This window comes from Hyperolius riggenbachi, chromosome 5, assembly GCF_040937935.1.
Source record: "Hyperolius riggenbachi isolate aHypRig1 chromosome 5, aHypRig1.pri, whole genome shotgun sequence".
Lineage (NCBI taxonomy): Eukaryota > Metazoa > Chordata > Amphibia > Anura > Hyperoliidae > Hyperolius > Hyperolius riggenbachi.
Genome location: NC_090650.1, coordinates 196,084,959 through 196,105,768, shown reverse-complemented (window position 1 = coordinate 196,105,768; position 20,810 = coordinate 196,084,959). Strand labels below are relative to the sequence as shown.

At 44.0% G+C, this 20,810-nt stretch overlaps 1 protein-coding gene across 3 annotated transcripts in view; it reads left to right on the top strand.

Annotated features, from left to right (window-relative positions):
* The window catches only part of COBL (cordon-bleu WH2 repeat protein), a 609,262-nt gene that overhangs the window by 303,852 nt on the left and 284,600 nt on the right, over nt 1–20,810 (top strand). The gene's annotated exons all lie outside the window — the stretch shown is intronic.

Sequence of the window (20,810 nt, the reverse complement as noted above, 5' to 3'; positions counted from 1 at the left end):
GTTCGGCCTAGGCGGTTGTGGGGACACAGACCTACAAAAGGACACTGCAATGAATGGGAAAAGTGCATGTGTACATACAGTGGCTTGCAAAAGTATTCGGCCCCCTTGAAGCTTTCCACGTTTTGTCATATTACTGCCACAAACCTGAATCAATTTTATTGGAATTTCACGTGAAAGACCAATACAAAGTGGTGAACACGTGAGAAGTAGAACGAAAATCATATATGATTCCAAACATTTTTTACAAATAAATAACTGCAAAGTGGGGTGTGCATAATTATTCAGCCCCCTTTGGTCTGAGTGCAGTCAGCTACCCATAGACATTGCCTGATGGGTGCTAATGACTAAATAGAGTGCACTTGTGTGTAATCTAATGTCAGTACAAATACAGCTGCTCTGTGACGGCCTTAGAGGTTGTCTAAGAGAATATTGGGAGTAACAACACCATGAAGTCCAAAGAACACACCAGACAGGTCAGGGATAAAGTTATTGAGAAATTTAGGCTTAGGCTACAAAAAGATTTCCAAAGCCTTGAACATCCCACGGAGCACTGTTCAAGCAATCATTCAGAAATGGAAGGAGTATGGCACGACTGTAATCCTACCAAGACAAGGCCGTCTACCTAAACTCACAGGCCGAACAAGGAGAGCGCTGATCAGAAATGCAGTCAAGAGGCCCATGGTGACTCTGGACGAGCTGCAGAGATCTACAGCTCAGGTGGGGGAATCTGTCCATAGGACATCTATTAGTCGTGCACTGCACAAAGTTGGCCTTTATGGAAGAGTGGCAAGAAGAAAGCCATTGTTAACAGAAAAGCATAAGAAGTCCCGCTTGCAGTTTGCCACAAGCCATGTGGGGGAGACAGCAAGCATGTGGAAGAAGGTGCTCTGGTCAGATGAGACCAAAATGGAACTTTTTTGGCCAAAATGCAAAACGCTATGTGTGGCGGAAAACTAACACTGCACATTACTCTGAACACACCACCCCCACTGCCAAATATGGTGGTGGCAGCATCATGATCTGGGGTTGCTTCTCTTCAGCAGGGACAGGGAAGCTGGTCAGAGTTGATGGGAAGATGGATGGATCCAAATACAGGGCAATCTTGGAAGAAAACCTCTTGAAGTCTGCAAAAGACTTGAGACTGGGGCGGAGGTTCACCTTCCAGTAGCACAACGACCGTACACATAAAGCCAGAGCAACAATGGAATGGTTTAAAACAAAACATATCCATGTGTTAGAACGGCCCAGTCAAAGTCCAGATCTAAATCCAATCGAGAATCTGTGGCAAGATCTGAAAACTGCTGTTAACAAACGCTGTCCATCTAATCTGACTGAGCTGGAGCTGTTTTGCAAAGAAGAATGGGCAAGGATTTCAGTCTCTAGATGTGCAAAGCTGGTAGAGACATACCCTAAAAGACTGGCAGCTGTGATTGCAGCAAAAGGTGGTTCTACAAAGTATTGACTCAGGGGGCTGAATAATTATGCACACCCCACTTTGCAGTTATTTATTTGTAAAAAATGTTTGGAATCATGTATGATTTTCGTTCCACTTCTCACGTGTACACTACTTTGTATTGGTCTTTCATGTGGAATTCCAATACAATTGATTCATGTTTGTGGCAGTAATATGACAAAATGTGGAAAACTTCAAGGGGGCCGAATACTTTTGCAACCCACTGTATTTCTCTATTTATTCCCAAGCATCATTGCCACCTCATCTACAGAGTTGCCTGTGCCATTGATCAAAAGACGAGGTATCTGCTTGTATTCTTTACTTAATCTGTGTTGTTCTTCTCTTCATCGTCCATTCTGGACTGATTGCAGAACAATTAACCTGCCATCTGCACTTGCAGCAACTGGCAGGTAGTCCAATTACTGGGATATTTGAATGATTCTTTCAGTACCTATGTGAATTTTTGCCAGTAAACTGAAATCAGCCCCAGTTGTAAACTGAAATTCCAATTCCCAGTAGAAACAAGCAAGCAGGTAATCTTGTTAGATCTGACAATAATGTCAGAAACACCAGATCTGTTGTATGCTTGTTCAGGGTCTATGGCTAAAAGGTCAGAGGATCAGCAGGATAGCCAGGCAATGTGCATTGTTTAAAAGCAAATAAATATGGCAGCTTCCATATCCCTCTCGCTTCAGTTGTTCTTTAAGTATTTCCATTTGTCCAGACTGATTGAACAGATGGAAGCCTAGGAAATCGGGAAATTTAGATGTTGGCAAGTATCCACAGTGGGTTGGCAGTTTTACAATCATGTGAATTACACATGAAGAAAAGAACAACACAGAGCACTAAGTGAATATTGGACTATAGGCATGAGTTACGGAGCTGAAGTGATTAAAATACTGTATTTTTCGTACCATGAGACACACCTAGGTTTAGAGGACAAATACCAGGGTAAATAAAATAATATAAAATAAACCTGGTGCATCCTTTGTGCAGGGGCATCTTGTGCGTCTTCTCTCCTCAATCCCCCCTCAATTTTTTTCCCCTTGTGTCCTTCTCTTTCCCTCCTGTGTCTTCCTCTGTTTCCTTGTGTCCTCCTCTGTCCCCTTGTGTCCTTCTGTCCCTTGGTGCCTCTTCTGTCTCCCTGCGCCTCTTCTGGTCCCCTGTGTCTGTCCCTGGTGCCACTTCTGCCTCTCTGTGTCCGCCAGTGTCTCTTTTGTCCCCCTGTGTCCTCTGTGTCCTCAGTGCTTCTTTTGCTCCCGTGTCCTGCATGTCTCCATGCCTCTCTTGTCCCCCTGTGTCCCCGGTGTCTCTTTTGTCCACCTGTGTCCCCCAGTGCCTCTTTTATCCTGTGTTCCCCAGTGTCTCTTTTGTCCCACTGTGTTTTTCCTATGTCTTTTTTGTCCCCTGGTGCCTCTTCTGTCCCTCGGTGTCTCGCTTGTCCCCCTGTGTCCCTGGAGCCTCTTTTAGCCCCAGGGTCTCTCTTGTCCCCGTGTCCCCGGTACCTCTTTTTTTCCTGGTGTCTCCTCCCTCTCTATCCCCCGCTGTCTCTCTTGTCCCCCTGGTGCCTCTTTTGTCCCCCTGTTTTTCCTGGTATCCCTCTGTGCCCCCCTTTGTCCCCCGTTGTCTTTCATGTTTTCCTGTGTCCTCCGGTAACTCTTTTGTCCCCGTGTCCGGCCCCCAGTAGGTGACATACTTACCAAGGCAGAACTGCCAACCAGAGCCGATGTACAGTTTCCATCCTTGTGCCCGCAGCGGCTCTATCTTACCTGGCCTTGCTTCTATGCCAAGCGGCCAATCACTCCTGCAGAGATGACCAGATTAAATGAATAATACCTATTTATACTTTTACAGCCATATAAGAGCAAACCTGAAAGTATATACCATATTTTTTGGACTATAAGACACACTTCTCCCCCCCCCCCCCCCCCATCAAAAGTGAGAGAAAAAGTCCCTGCGTCTTGTAGTCCAAATACATGGAGTCCCCGACTTACTTACGATCACCCGCCGATACGACCTGGCGACCCACCGCATATCTGGGACACCCTGCACTCCCGGTGTCCTGTATGTCCACCTCCATTTTCCCCTTTGTAGCTGTCTTGTGTTCCCTTCCTCCGCTCCCGTGTGTGCTGTGTAAATAGTGGCAGTAACCGCTTGTATCACTCACCAGACCGAGTGCACCTACGACAAACAGAGGCTCCTCTCTCGCTCACTACTTTCTCCTAGAGCCGCACTCACTGGTCACGTCATTACGCACAAGGGGGAAGAGGAGCCGCTGCTAGCTGCAGGCACGCTCGGTCAGAAGAAGGACAAAAGGATACACACAGGACACTTGGGGACAGTAGGAGGGAACAAGGAGGACAGGAGGAGGACTAAAGGAGGACACTGGAAGAAAGGAGGAGAACACAAGGGGGACACACAAGGCACGGAGACAGGAGGAGGAAATAAGGGGGCCAGGAGGAGGACACTGGGGGACAGGAGGAGGACACAAGGGGACACACAGCCCACTGGGGGACAGGAGGAGGACATAAAGAGGACACACTGGGACAGGAGGAAGACACAAGGGGGATACGGGGGACACAAGGGAGGGCAGGAGGAGGCCACCAGGAGGACAGGAGGAGGACACAAGTGGGACAGGAGGAGGAGAGGACATAATAATTGAGGGGAGAACATCTACAAGACGCTCCTGGACCATGGGCGGGTTTAGTTATATTTTTTTCCCTGGTTTTGTCCTCTAAACCTAGATATGTCTTATAGTCTGAAAATACAGTAGTCACAGCCACACATATGAGCTGAGGAACAGAGCACCTGTGTGAGTATTTTGTTACCATAGTTTCCTGGTTATTATTCCAAGATGCCATTATCAGCTATGTCATAGCTCAGCGCAGACTCCCAAAATAATTGGTGCCAAAACCACCTGTTTAGCCATCAGACCTTTATATGACTGGCAAATGACTAACTGTGAAAGCTTGAAGAAACATTTTTGTTGCTCAAAAATATAGGAAAAGCAAAACAATCACTGTCCACTGTGAAAGTGGTCCCAAGCAAAAAGGGTAAATCCCCAAAGTAACCATTTATCAGTTCAAATATAGGGAGTTTGGACAAAATGATGGAAACACCTAACATTTTGGCATCATCTTTGAACATGTTTTAAGCAATCAAAACTTGACATATGTTACATTTTTTTTGTTTATTATTTTTGCTATTTGATATGTTTAATTAAAATAATTGTTTTTTTACAGATATTTAAACCAAAGTTGGTTATAATTTATAAAAATGGCAGCTCTCTCAGACTTTCAAAGAGGCCAAATAGTTGGTGCTTGTATGGCAGGCGCTACTGTAACATAAACTGCCTGAATGCTTGGCATTTCAAGAGGTACTGTCTCAAAAGTAATGACTGCCTTTGAAAGAGAAGGAAAAATGTCCTCAGCAAAGCACAGTTATGGCTGAAAGTCGAAGTTGTCCGAGAGAGACCGCCGGACTCTAAATCTAATTGTTAGAAACAGTGGCGTACCTAGGGTATTTGACACCCGGTGCTGATTAGTATTAGTATTTAAATGGTGCTGTAATCTTCCCCAGTGCTTTACAGTCATGTCACTATTGCCAGAGGAGCTCACAATTACTGCCAGCATGCAAATAGTTCAGTGGGGGATGCTGAATCATTTGTTTAGTTTAGAAACAATTTACGCTGGATTCACAGTCTGTGGCTCAGCATATCCTGTCAGATCATCCAGAGGAGGTGCAGCTCATAAATATTACCTGTACTCCTGGTTACTACAAGTCTCAGCATGCTCTGACAGGACTTGCTGGCCCATGTTTCCAGAGGTGTATAAGTATTTGCCTCTAAAGGGTTAAGCTATAGAAAAACAAGTGGCAGGAGGAGACCTGAGTGATTAGTAAACACAGAGGGGGTCAGAGAAATATCTGCAGATCAGCAGACCTCCTTCCATGCATGTTTCCTGCCTGTGTTGTCTATCAGCAGCCCCCACCCTTCACACCAAAGCAAGCTGATAATAATGCATGTCTCACGCAGACAAGCTGTCCTGGAGCACGCTTTGCACTGATCCTCTGCTCTGAACTTTGTGAAATACAAAGTGCAGTGCCCTGGGGAAAATCACCTGTCCTGCTCCATCTCTCCCCCCAGCTGGGGAGAACAAGGAGCCTCACTAAGCTGCAGAACTCTCAACCCCCGGGATATTTCCACTCCTCTCCCCTCCCCTCAGTCTTGCCCTATAGTCCATCTACAGAGCTGTATACATAGCACAGCAACTCACTACGCGGCTCTCTCACTCCCCTGCACTCTGCTGCTGCTTCCTAGTCAGTTGTCTGTGGGCGGGCTCCCTCGGCTGCCTCTCTGTTTTCATTGGAGGGAGAGAGGAGCCAGCACCAAAGCCTATCACTGATTGAAGGGAGGAACAAAGGAGGTGCGGAGCCTTTATTGATTTCTCCTGCTCAGCTACACGGGGATCAGCCAGTACCACCGCGGATTGCACGGTTTGGCAACCCTGATATAATTAATGTACTGGGCTGGCCTTTTTGACACCCCTTTTGGCATGTGACACCCGGTGTGCCACGCCCCCCTGCACCCAATTAACGGTACGCCACTGGTTTGAAAAGCTTACAAGACCTAGCTCCTAAAATCACTGCAGAGCTGAATGAACACCTACAGAACTTAGTTTCCACAAAAACTGTTCGCCGGGAGCTGCACATATCTGGATTCCACGGAAGAACTGCAATTAGAAAACCTCTGCTCTCAAAGACAAATGTTTCAAAGCGTTTAGCGTGATGTAGAAACCACCAGAATTGGTCCCTCGAGCAATGGAAAAATGTGATTTTCTCTGATAAATCATCGTTTACCTTATTTCCGACCTCCGGCCGAGTGTAGGTTTGGAGGAAAGCCGAAAGAAGCATTTCATCCAGACTGCCTTCTCCCAATCGTAAAACATGGCAGGGGTTCTGTGATGATCTGGGGTGCTATTTCTTGGAAATCTGCTGGGCCATTGATTTCCCTTAATGGACGAATTAACAGCCGAGACTATTTAGGAATTTTGGGCGACCAAGTTCATCCTATTGTTCAAGAACTGTTTCCGGAGGGGAATGCCATTTTCAAGATGATGATGCCCCAATCCATACAGCTAGAATTGATAACAAATGGCATTCTAATGAAGTTGAGCATCTCATCTGGCCACCACAATCCCCACACCTCAACATAATTGAGCATTTTTGGTCATTATTAGAGATTCAAGTAAGAAGTCGATTTCCGCCGCCGTCTCTAAAAGAACTGGAGGGTGTTTTAACTGAAGAATGGGCTAAAATTCCTTTGGAAACAATACACAATTTGTATGAATCAATACCTTGGAGAATTGATGCTGTAATTGCCGCAAAAGGTGGACCTGCACCATATTAAAATATATTTCGTTACTTTTCAAGGTGTTTCCATTATTTTGTTCAACCCCTGTATTATTCTGATGATTTTTTCCTTTAGGTTTACACTGCCCTTTATCTGGTAAGGTGCTGCACTTGGAGTTTCTTCTACTTTTCCTTCCTACTGGCCTTAGGTTATATTATTCTGTGTGTAATATTTTGATATACCACCCAAGCACAAGAAAATGTGATCTTTTAGTTAAGACACTTCCATTATACATTGTTAGTGTTACTGAGAGAGACAAGAATGGAAGATATAGGCTCATCTAAACATCAGGCAGCTCTACTAGAACTCCCATAGCCACTGACCTCTACATCACTGTCAATGGCACAATCATTCATCCAACCACACAAGCCCGCTGCCTGGGTGTCACCCTGGACTCGGCCCACTCCTTCACCTCCCACATCCAAACCGTAGCTAGGGCCTGCTATTTCCACTTACGCAACATCTCCAAGATCCGGCCTTTCCTGACCCCAGACACTGCCAAACTCCTTGTCCATGCCCTCATCATCTCCCGCCTGGACTACTGCAACTCTCTTCTGTCAGGCCTCCCTCAAAACCGCATAGCCCCCCTACAATCCATCATGAATGCAGCAGCCAGACTCATCTACTCCTCCCACCGCTCTGTCTCCACGACTCCCCTACGCAAATCCCTTCATTGGCTTCCAATTCACTTCAGAATTAGCTTCAAGATCCTATGTTTGGCATACAAATCCCTACACAAGTCCTGCCCAACCTACATCTCTGACCTGGCCAGCAGATATACACCTGGCTTCCCACTTCACTCCTCCAACAACCTCCTCTTAACCACCCCACGCATCTCGCACTCCCATGCACGACTGCAGGACTTCACTAGAACTGCCCCCATCCTGTGGAACTCTCTCCCACTGCCCGTCAGGCTCGCTCTCACCTTCAACACCTTCAAAAAAGCACTCAAAACTCACTTCTTCAAGGAGGCCTACATCAACTCAACACTGCCCTAATCCTTTCTGCCAATAACTTCTTGCTGCACTCCCTCCTTTTGTGTCACCAACCCCTCCCTCTAGATTGTAAGCCTTTGGCAGGGCCCTCTCCCCTTGTGTATCATACTTGACTGTGTGCACTTTACCCAAAATTTGGAACTTGTAATGTTTACCACTACCACTCCAGTTTATGATCTGGCATTGTACTACTGTCTGCATTGTGTCGTGTATCTTTTTGCTATTACCTGTATCGTTATATCTATTGTCTATTTGCGCTTTGAGTCCGCAAGGAGAAAAGCGCAATATAAATGTTATTTGTCTTGTCTTGTCTTGTCTATTACCTGTATTGTTCTGTCACCCCTGTTATCATTGTCTGTAACCCTATTTATTGTACAGCGCTGCGTAATATGTTGGCGATATATAAATCTAATAAATAATAATAATAATATACAGTGTAAAATAAATATCTTCCCCTTTTGATGTATAGAAATGATACAACAAAAGCAGTGCTTGCTTCCAGGAAATGCTTAAATGAGATTAAACGTTACCTGTGGGTACCTCCCATAGGATGGTCTCGGTACAACTGTACAGGTCCCACATGGCTAAGGAAGCTTATAATTATTATATGTGTAATTCCTTATATAACACTTACCTGTGTGTTAAATCAGAGGTGTTCCTTCACATTATATATACATGTGCAGTGGCACCCTGATTCGTCACTGATAATTGTGTACATTATCTAATGCTCATAAGTAGACCTATTTCTTACAAACACTCCCCCAAAACCCTCATCTGCTAGGAAACTGCTGCAGTATATAATAATCTCATCAGTTTGAAGTTTAAAACCACTCTTGATTTAGCATTTCAACTATTCTAATCTGAAATACTTAAATAGAAATTCTGCTGCTATGGGAAATAGAGTTGCTGCTATGGGAAATAGAGATTTATTCCAGGAACAATTATAGTAATGATAGTAAAATGAACTGATCCTGGCTTCCAGAGAATATGCTGTAGCTAGAGATCATAACCTACATAAAATAGTATTGCATATACCGGGGAGCATGTACTGTGCTGCATTCAGATTTGTAAATAATACAGATGGCATTAGAAGATAAAATTATCACTTATATATATAAATTTCATTGGGCCTGTACTGTCCTGAATATTGTCCTAGAGCGCCAGCCATCTTGCCCCAAAACCAGATCCATGATTGTTATATGGTTTATATAAACCTCCCTTTACTATCCTTCCCCTGAGATAGGACTAAATTGTATATACAGTAGCAAGCTGTATTAAAGAGAACATATGGAGATAGCCAAATGTATTTCCTTTTAATCAATATTTGTTCTCTGGCAGTCCTACTGACCTCTTTGACTGCAGTAGTGTCTGAATTTAACACCTAAAACAAGCATGCAGCTAATCTTGGTAGATTTTTGTTAGAAACATTTGATCTGCATGCTTGTTCATGGTCTATGGCTAAAAGTATTAGAGGCAGAGGATTAGCAGGACTGCCAGGCAACTGGTATTGCTTGAAAGGAAATAGATATGGCAGCCCTAATATGGCCCTCACCTCAGGTGCCCTTTAACTAGATAACTCCAGCCCATTGGCGGTGTAATGCGACTGTGCATTCATGTACGTCCCATATCGGCCCCATCCCTCCCCCTTCCCGCGCAGCACCTGCAAGTGTACTCTGATCATCAGTTAATGCAAAACAATAATGTTGAAACATTAATTTTGCATTAACTAGTTAAGGACATGTTCAGCTCTTGGGCATGTTATCATAGAGCACAAGATAATGCTTTCTGTTTTGGTTATGGCTGCTAAATATCAACCAGTTATTTCCTTAGTATAACGACTAATTTTAGATGTTTATTTCTTTCCCCCATGGGCTCTTGTAGTCATTTTAGATGTATCCCTCCACCCCATAGATGCTCCTGGACAGTTTTAATACGGATGTTATGATTTATGTGCTATTGTTGATTTAAATTAATAATTTAAAAGTGGCAGAGATGTAACCATGCTTTTAAGCAGTCATCAAAATCATGTATTAACCACATGTTTGCATAAGAATCCTCTTTCTACTCCTAGAATTTTAAACATCCGTAGAATGTGTTATGCTTTCCTTCTTCCATTCACAAAGAGAATGACACGGGTTGTGGCCACAGGCCGAGTGCTGGTATTGGTGAGATCTATATTTGTGCAAATAAACTTGGCTTGTCAGGCATGCAGACTGCGTAGGCAAACAGCTGTCAGTGAAATGTGCTTTGGACTTTGTGTAAGAGGTGTGTCTGGGTGAGCCAGCCAGCAATCTCTCTGGGTGTCTCCTATAGACACATTCCTGCAGTAATGTGTTCTGACTTAATTGTAGGTATGACTGAAAATAGAAGGAAAGATGCATATTAATTTTCATAGCACAGTGCTGCTTAAATTTCATGATTTGTCATAACCAGAATCATAGTATTAAGCATTTAGGCACAATACCTGGTTAAAATTCTGTTTACCTGTTCAAACACTTAATCATGCCTGCTACCTTTAGAAATTAGAAAAAGGGACACCTTTTAGTGCACAAATATTTAGGCAGAGAACACCACACTGGCCATAAAGAGCCTCCATGTAAGGATCCCCCCAGTAGCATGTCCTGTCGGTTGCAGTGGAGCTTTCTCTGCTTACATTTGGTTGCTTCGTTTTGATTGCATTCACAATAAGTCTCATTGCCATCTGCAATCACTCTGCAGTTCAGAGTAGCTCAGGATGTTGTCATGAATCCACCTATGGCTTGCTGCAGTTGAACTGCAGCCAGACAGCTATGGATTTCTTATATGCATGTTGTTGCATAATTTGGCATGCATTTGTAATGAGAGTCCTTTCCATTCACAGCCAGTTTGCAGCCTTCAATCAGCCTAACACAGGATTGCGTGATTACCATTCAGCTGTGTGGGAATTTGCACGTCTGCTCTCATTGGCTGATGTCCATAGAAAACCCTGCTTCTCCTCTCACACCTCGCCCATCATAGCGTTCAGCTTTGCTATAGTTGATTGCTGGGTTCATTGTGTAAAGTTTGAATATTGTATTACATTACCTTGCCTTGTCTGCTTGGATGTTCACTGCACCCAAGGAGGTACAGTGAAGTCTTTTCCTATCCTGACAGTTTGGAGACTGCCTTCACCACGTTGGTGACGTGGCAGGATTCTTGCTTGTCCTGTTCTTGTGGATGTAACTATAGGCTGCGGTTGCTATTAATTACGCTCCTACTTGTTTGTCTTATCCGTGTCAGTGTGTATGTTTGCTTGAGATTGGCAAGCATTCTGCCTGTCTGTCTGTTGTCTGTCCTTGTTACTCAGTGTGGTGGACATCAGATGCTCTGTGCTGCAGTCGCACTAAGCAGCCATTGTGTTTTGTTAGCTGGCAAGCATTCCATCTGTCTGTCTGTTGTCTGTCTTTGTTACTCAGAGTTGTGGACATCAGATGCTCAGTGCTGCGGTCGCACTGAGCAACCATTGCGTCTTGTTTATTGCGATGGTTATCGGAAGCTGGCAAACATTCCATCTGTCTGTCTGTTGTCTGTCTGTCTTTGTTACTCAGTGTGGTGGACATCAGATGCTCAGTGCTGTGGTCGCACTGGGCAACCATTGTGTCTGGTTTATTGTGACGGTTATTGGAAGCTCCGAGCTGCGGTCGCTCTGAGCAATCTTGCTCCCTTGTTCATAGTTCCTGGTGTGATCTGTGTAACTTCCTCCACATAAGCATTCCGCTCTACTACCTAATATCACCCAGCTGCATAGTCTTGTTTGCTCTGGTAGTACTCTGGCTTTTTCAGCCTCAGCTGCTATACCTTGCATGTTAAGACCTGGGGGTATTAGAAGTCAGGAGACATATTCAGTGTTCTGTTCAAGCAGGGGCTTGTCTATAGGTGAAGACATGGGCCGAGCTCAGAGCTTCGGCACTAGGTTGGGGTATAGTGGCTGAACAAAAGCAGGAGATCTGCCAGGCATTACACTTTCAAAATATTTTTTTCATCTACAGGCGGCACCCCACTTACAAACAGGTTCCGTTCTCGGAGATTGTTGTAAGTTGAGTTTGTTTGTAAGCTGAAACCTGTGTTAAACATGGTGAAATGTGGATACATGATTTCCTTTCGGACAAATATAGTATAAAAGATGTGTTTTGCTTGTTTTCAGTGTGCTTTTAAAGTATTTTAAATTACTTAACGTAACAGTTTATACAATACTATAACTTTCACAACAAAAATATGTAATGAAAAAACAATATTGTATATTTTCTAGATGAAGACAACTTTTTTTGTATATCTGAAACATACAGTAACTCGAGTTGGTTGTAAGTAGGGGACTCTGTATACTCTTCTGGTATATACTGTACACTTCTTTCTTCTGGTCAGTATACATCCTTCTTCTGTATAGTATAGAAGTCTTCTGGTGTCATTTTCTTTTGTGTACATGTTATATTTTTTCTTTAAACTTTATAAATCCTATTTATAATTAGCCCCATGAACAGTGCCACGCAATGATGATGATGGCTAATTTAAAGACTTCTAGTATACACTAGCACTATATATTACCTGTCTGTACACATGTCTGTATGTCTGTTCACATACAGTATCTAATGTCTTGCAAGTTCTTTACTACTTATGTACAGTGGGATGCGAAAGTTTGGGCAACGTTGTTAATCGTCATGATTTTCCTGTATATATTGTTGGTTGTTACAATAAAAATGCCAGTTAAATATATCATATAGGAGACACACAGTGATATTTGAGAAGCGAAATTTTATTGGATTTACAGAAAGTGTGCAATAATTGTATAAATAAAATTAGGCAGGTGCATACATTCGGGCAATTTGTCATTTTATGGATTCCAAAACCTTTAGAACTAATTATTGAAATTCAAATAGGCCCTGACCTACATACACAGCTGAATCCAATTATAAGAAAGCATATTTAAGGGGGTCACTTGTAAGTTTCCCTCCTCTTTTCTATTTCTCTGAAGAGCAGCAACATGGAGTCTCAAAACAACTCTCAAATGACCTGAAGACAAAGATTGTTCACCATCATGGTTTAGAGGAAGGATACAGAAAGCTGTCTCAGAGATTTCAGCTGTCTGTTTCCACAGTTAGGAACATATTGATGAAATGGAAGACCACAGGCTCAGTTCAAGTTTAGGCTCGAAGTGTCAGACCAAGAAAAATCTCAGAATAACAGAAGTGACGAATGGTGAGAACAGTCAGTCAACCCACAGACCAGCACCAAAGACCTACAACATCATCTAGCTGCAGATGGAGTCATTGTACATCATTCAACCATTCGACACACTTTACACAAGGAGATGCATAACAAGGGGTGTTATGCATGGAGGAAAAACAACACAGACAGCATTTCAAGAAAAACACCTGCTACCTACAGTAAAATATGGTGGTGGTTCCATCAAGCTGTGGGGCTGTGTGGCCAGTGCAGGGACTGGGAATATTGCCAGTTGAGGGACGCATGGATTCCACTCCGTATCAGCAGATTCTGGAGACCACTGTCCAGGAATCAGTGACAAAGCTGAAGCTACGCAGGGGCTGGATTTTTCAACAAAACAACAAAACAACGACCCTAAATACTGCTCAAAATTCAAAAGGCATTCAAGCAGAGGAACAAGTACAATGTTCTGGAATGGCCATCTCAATCCCCAGACCTGAATATAATTGAAAATCTGTGGTGTGAGTTAAAGAGATTTTAACGACTAGAAAAGAATTGGCTCTTGGGTGCATACAAAAAACTTTTAGTATATCAAAAAATATATCTAAATAACAACACACAATATGTATCACATATAAAATCCTAAAATGAAAACCGCCTTATCTAGCAATAGACTCCCCAGGGAGGCTGCAGTCCTCCATATTGGCAAAAAATCGTCCAAGTAGTAAAGTGCACTTGATCAAAAACTTCAATTAAAGGGAAAGGTCACTCATGCAGTTGAAGCAGTGTTAGTATGCAGAATACCATATGCTGGCAAAGCAGGCTGGTTAAAGATGCTTGTAGATTAGTAGGTAGTTCAAAAAGTCTTTACGCTTCCAAACAGGGCATTCTACACAGCGCTTCCCATCTGAAGAGGCTGACATTGTAAGTCAGCGAAACGTGTTATGGTTTCAGCGCTCCTGAACCGCCTATGTCAACTGACAACCCCCCTACTTCGATTACCTGGCAAATACAATGGGACTGGTAACAATGAAATGGTTCATTTCTCATGTGGTGGAATGCTGATGCAAAATTATGAACTGTTAGCTACCGGCTGGAGGATTTTGCTTCTGAAATATGTTTTTGGACTGCGAATGGGTCCCTTAGCTATCATACTCTGCTTTGCATGTGCAACCTATCTGCTTATCTGATGATGCATAAGAACTTCAATCAGCTACATGCACAATTTGTGTCAATTAATATACAATCTGTGAGTGAGATTGTGGCATATGTGACGGGAAGACTTTTTGAACTACCTACTAATATACAAGCATCTTTAACCAGCCTGCTTTGGCAGCATATGTTATTCTGCATACTAACACTGCTTCAACTGCATGAGTGACCTTTCCCTTTAACCACTTGAGGACCGTGGGCTTTACCCCCCTTAAGGACCGGCCACTTTTTTTCCATTCAGACCACTGCAGCTTTCACGGTTTATTGCTCGCTCATACAACCTACCACCTCAATGAATTTTGGCTCCTTTTCTTGTCACTAATAAAGCTTTCTTTTGGTGCTATTTGATTGCTCCTGCGATTTTTACTTTTTATTATATTCATCCAAAAAGACATGAATTTTGGCAAAAAAAAATGATTTTTTTTAACTTTCTGTACTGACATTTTTCAAATAAAGTAAAATTTCTGTATACATGCAGCGCGAAAAATGTGGACAAACATGTTTTTGATTACAAAAAAAACATTTAGTGTATATTTATTGGTTTGGGTAAAAGTTATAGCGTTTACAAACTATGGTGCAAAAAGTGAATTTTCCCATTTTCAAGCATCTATGACTTTTCTGACCACCTGACATGTTTCATAAGGGGCTAGAATTCCAGGATAGTATAAATACCCCCCAAATGACCCCATTTTGGAAAGAAGACATCCCAAAGTATTCACTGAGAGGCATAGTGAGTTCATAGAAGATATTCACTTTTGTCACAAGTAAGCGGAAAATGACACTTTGTGACCAAAAAAAAAAAAGTTTCCATTTCTTCTAACTTTCGACAAAAAAAAAGAACTCTGCCACGGACTCACCATGCCTCTCTCTGAATACCTTGAAGTGTCTACTTTCCAAAATGGGGTCATTTGTGGGGTGTGTTTACTGTCCTGACATTTTGGGGGGTGCTAATTTGTAAGCACCCCTGTAAAGCCTAAAGGTGCTCATTGGACTTTGGGCCCCTTAGCGCAGTTAGGCTGCAAAAAAGTGCCACACATGTGGTATTGTCGTACTCAAGAGAAGTAGTATAATGTGTTTTGGGGTGTATTTTTACACATACCGATGCTGGGTGGGAGAAATATCTCTGTAAATGACAATTTTTCAATTTTTTTTACACACAATTGTCCATTTACAGAGATCTTTCTCCCACTCAGCATGGGTATGTGTAAAAATACACCCCAAAACACATTATACTACTTCTCCTGAGTACGGTGATACCACATGTGTGGCACTTTTTTGCACCCTAACTGCGCTAAGGGGCCCAAAGTCCAATGAGTACCTTTAGGATTTCACAGGTCATTTTGAGAAATTTCGTTTCAAGACTACTCCTCACGGTTTAGGGCCCCTAAAATGCCAGGACAGTATAGGAACCCCACAAATGACCCCATTTTAGAAAGAAGACACCCCAAGGTATTCCGTTAGTAGTGCGGTAAGTTCATAGAAGATTTTATTTTTTGTCACAAGTTAGCGGAAAATAACACTTTGTGAAAAAAAACAATAAAAATCAATTTCCGCTAACTTGTGACAAAAAATAAAATCTTCTATGAACTCACCGTACTACTAACAGAATACCTTGGGGTGTCTTCTTTCTAAAATGGAGTCATTTGTGGGGTTCCTATACTGTCCTGGCATTTTAGGGGCCCTAAACCGTGAGGAGTAGTCTTGAAACAAAATTTCTCAAAATGACCTGTGAAATCCTAAAGGTACTCATTGGACTTTGGGCCCCTTAGCGCAGTTAGGGTGCAAAAACGTGCCACACATGTGGTATCGCCGTACTCGGGAGAAGTAGTACAATGTGTTTTGGGGTGTATTTTTACACATACCCATGCTGGGTGGGAGAAATAACTCTGTAAATGGACAATTGTGTAAAAAAATCAAAAGATTGTCATTTACAGAGGTATTTCTCCCACCCAGCATGGGTATGTGTAAAAATACACCCCAAAACACATTATACTACTTCTCCCGAGTACGGCGATACCACATGATTGGCACTTTTTTGCAGCCTAACTGCGCTAAGGGGCCCAAAGTCCAATGAGTACCTTTAGGATTTCACAGGTCATTTTTGTTTCAAGACTACTCCTCACGGTTTAGGGCCCCTAAAATGCCAGGGCAGTATAGGAACCCCACTAATGACCCCATTTTAGAAAGGAGACACCCCAAGGTATTCCGTTAGGAGTATGGTGAGTTCATAGAAGTTTTTATTTTTTTATCACAAGTTAGCGGAAATTGATTTTAATTGTTTTTTTTTCACAAAGTGTCATTTTCCGCTAAGTGTAATTTTTCACTCACTTGTGACAAAAAATAAAATCTTCTATGAACTCACCATACTCCTAACGGAATATGTTTGGGTGTCTTTTTTCTAGAATGGGGTCATTTGTGGGGTTCCTATACTGCCCTGGCATTTTAGGGGCCCTAAACCGTGAGGCGTAGTCTTGAAACCAAATGTCGCAAAATGACCTGTGAAATCCTAAAGGTACTCATTGGACTTTGGGCCCCTTAGCGTACTTAGGGTGTAAAAAAGTGCCACATATGTGGTACCGCCGTACTCAGGAGAAGTAGTATAATGTGTTTTGGGGTGTATTTTTACACATACCCATGCTGGGTGGGAGAAATATCTCTGTAAATGATAATTGTTTGATTTTTTTTTTACACACAATTGTCCATTTACAGAGAGATTTCTCCCACCCAGCATTGGTATGTGTAAAAATACACCCCAAAACACATTATACTACTTCTCCTGAGTACGGCGATACCACATGTGTGACGCTTTTTTGCAGCCTAGGTGCGCTAAGGGGCCCAACGTCCTAATCACAGGTCATTTTGAGGCATTTGTTTTCTAGACTACTCCTCACGGTTTAGGGCCCCTAAAATGCCAGGGCAGTATAGGAACCCCACAAGTGACCCCATTTTAGAAAGAAGATACCCCAAGGTATTCCGTTAGGTGTATGGCGAGTTCATAGAAGATTTTATTTTTTGTCACAAGTTAGTGAAAAATGACACTTTGTGAAAAAAAAACAAAAATCAATTTCCGCTAACTTTTGACAAAAAATAAAATCTTCTATGAACTTGTCATACACCTAACAGAATACATTGGGGTGTCTTTTTTCTAAAATGGGGTCAGTTTGTGGGGTTCCTATACCGCCCTGGCATTTTACGGGCCCAAAACCGTGAGTAGTCTGGAAACCAAATGTCTCAAAATGACTGTTCAGGGGTATAAGCATCTGAAAATTTTGATGACAGGTGGTCTATGAGGGGGCGAATTTTGTGGAACCGGTCATAAGCAGGGTGGCCTTTTAAATGACAGGTTGTATTGGGCCTGATCTGATGGATAGGAGTGCTAGGGGGTGACAGGAGGTGATTGATGGGTGTCTCAGGGGGTGGTTAGAGGGGAAAATAGATGCAATCAATGCACTGGGGAGGTGATCGGAAGGGGGTCTGAGGGGGATCTGAGGGTTTGGCCGAGTGATCAGGAGCCCACACGGGGCAAATTAGGGCCTGATCTGATGGGTAGGTGTGCTAGGGGGTGACAGGAGGTGATTGATGGGTGTCTCAAGGTGTGATTAGAGGGGGAAATAGATGCAAGCAATGCACTGGCGAGGTGATCAGGGCTGGGGTCTGAGGGCGTTCTGAGGGTATGGGCGGGTGATTGAGTGCCCTAGGGGCAGATAGGGGTCTAATCTGATGGGTAGCAGTGACAGGGGGTGATTGATGGGTAATTAGTGGGTGTTTGGAGGAGAGAACAGATGTAAACACTGCACTTGGGAGGTGATCTGATGTCGGATCTGCGGGCGATCTATTGGTGTGGGTGGGTGATCAGATTGCCCGCAAGGGGCAGGTTAGGGGCTGATTGATGGGTGGCAGTGACAGGGGGTGATTGATGGGTGGCAGTGACAGGGGGTGATTGATGGGTGATCAGTGGGTTATTACAGGGAAGGACAGATGTAAATAATGCCCTGGCGAATTGATAAGGGGGGGTCTGAGGGCAATCTGAGCGTGTAGGCGGGTGATTGGGTGCCCGCAAGGGGCAGATTAGGGTCTGATCTGATGGGTAACAGTGACAGGTGGTGATAGGGGGTGATTGATGAGTGATTGATGGGTAATTAGTGGGTGTTTAGAGGAGAGAATAGATGTAAACACTGCGCTTGGGTGGTGATCTGATGTCGGATCTGCAGGCGATCTATTGGTGTGGGTGGGTGATCAGATTGCCCGCAAGGGGCAGGTTAGGGGCTGATTGATGGGTGGCCGTGACAGGGGGAGATTGATGGGTGGCAGTGACAGGGGGTGATTGATGGGTGATAGACAGGTGATTGACAGGTGATCAGTGGGTTATTACAGGGAAGGACAGATGTAAATAATGCCCTGGCGAATTGATAAGGGGGGTCTGAGGGCAATCTGAGCGTGTATGTGGGTGATTGGGTTCCCGCAAGGGGCAGATTAGGGTCTGATCTGATGGGTAATAGTGACAGGTGGTGATAGGGGGTGATTGATGGGTAATTAGTGGGTGTTTAGAGGAGAGAATAGATGTAAACACTGCGCTTGGGTGGTGATCTGATGTCGGATCTGCGGGCGATCTATTGGTGTGGGTGGGTGATCAGATTGCCCACAAGGGGCAGGTTAGGGGCTGATTGATGGGTGGCAGTGACAGGGGGTGATTGATGGGTGATTGACAGGTGATTGACAGGTGATCAGGGGGGATAGATGCATACAGTACACAGGCGGGGGGGTCTGGAGGGGGGTCTGGGGAGAATCTGAGGGGTGGGGGGGTGATCAGGAGGGGGCAGGGGGCAGGGGGGGGGGGGTAAAAAAAAATAGCGTTGACAGATAGTGACAGGGAGTGATTGATGGGTGATTAGGGGGGGGGTGATTGGGTGCAAACACGGGTCTGGGGGGTGGGCAGGGGGGGGTCTGAGGGGTGCTGTGGGCGATCTGGGGCAGGAGGGGAGAAATCAGTGTGCTTGGGTGCGACATAGGGTGGCTGCAGCCTGCCCTGGTGGTCCCTCGGACACTGGGACCACCAGGGCAGGAGGCAGCCTGTATAATACACTTTGTAAACATTACAAAGTGTATTATACACTTTGTATGCGGCGATCGTCGGGTTAACATCCCGCCGGCGCGATGTTGCGGCGGGTGAGCGGAGACAGGCGCCAGCGGAGGATCGCGTCACGGATGACGCGATCGCTCCGCCCATGCCCCTACAAGGACCGCCGCCATTTGTCAATACGGCGGTCCTTGCGGGGTCCACTTCCCGGCCGCCAATTGTCAATACGGCAGTCGGGAAGTGGTTCGTTTTTGATCAAGTGCACTTTACTACTTGGACGCTTTTTTTGCCAATATGGAGGACTGCAGCCTCCCTGGGGAGTCTTTTGATAGATAAGGCGGTTTTCATTTTAGGATTATATATGTGATACATATTGTGTGTTTTTAGTTTCAAACATTTTATTGAAATTTTCTTATAAAGTATAACAGCTTTGATATGATCCCTTAGCAAAGGGCATTTCGCTATTGTATATATAACAATAACAACAAGTATTAACAAGAACAGTACATGCAGGTTACAATAAAGGTCTGAGTTGTTAGAACCCGGGAAGGCGAGCACATCCCCTAAAAGGAGAGGGCAGAGGACCGCAGTCCCAGCGATTGTGATGCTGAAAGCCAGGGTTGCCACGTTCGGGTGAATGATAATGTATTATCATTAAGGATTGCTAACATCCTTTCTGATATGAGTATATCTTTAATAATGGTATCTGTTGAATCAAGTGAAAGGGTCGGTTTTAACCACTGGCGGGCGATATGAAGTCTGGCCGCTTTGGCCACATGTTGGGCGAGCCTATGGTGTGGATATTTCCATTTCAAGGGCTTGTGTCCCAGTAAGAGTTGTAGTGGGTCGGGAGAGAGGGATGTTTCGAGAGCCGTGCTTATAGCTGAGGTGACTTGGGCCCAGAATATCTTTACTACAGGGCAGAACCACCAGATATGTGGGAGATCACCTAGCTGGCCGCAACCTCTGAAGCACAATGGAGATCTGTCCTTGGAGATGGAGTGCAATTTCTGAGGCGTGATATAGGTACGGTGCAAAATTTTGTAATTGGTTTCGATATGTGTATAATAGTTGCTACCTTTTGCTAGCGTGAGGCAACATTTGGTCCATTGCTTTGTGGTAAGTGTTCGGCCCAGGTCTTCCTCCCAGGCTAGCATTGAGCGTGATTTGTCAAATTGAAGGGGTTGTGATATTATTGAATAGAGATAAGATATAAGGCCTCCTGTCAGGGGTCTCAGAGCACACCAGTGTTCATATGTGGTGCGGGTTGAGGAAATAGGAGAGGATTGTGTAAGATTTTTCAAGTAATGGTAGATCTGGAGCGCTCTGAAATATTCTTTCGGTGGGAAGGATATATGGGAGCTAAACTCATGCCAATTCGGAAGTTTGTCATTCACTAAGAAATTATTCACAGTGTATAAATTGTGGGAGGACCACCACTGGAAGGGGCGCGAGTCCCAGCCTGGTGGAAAATCGGGGTTTCCA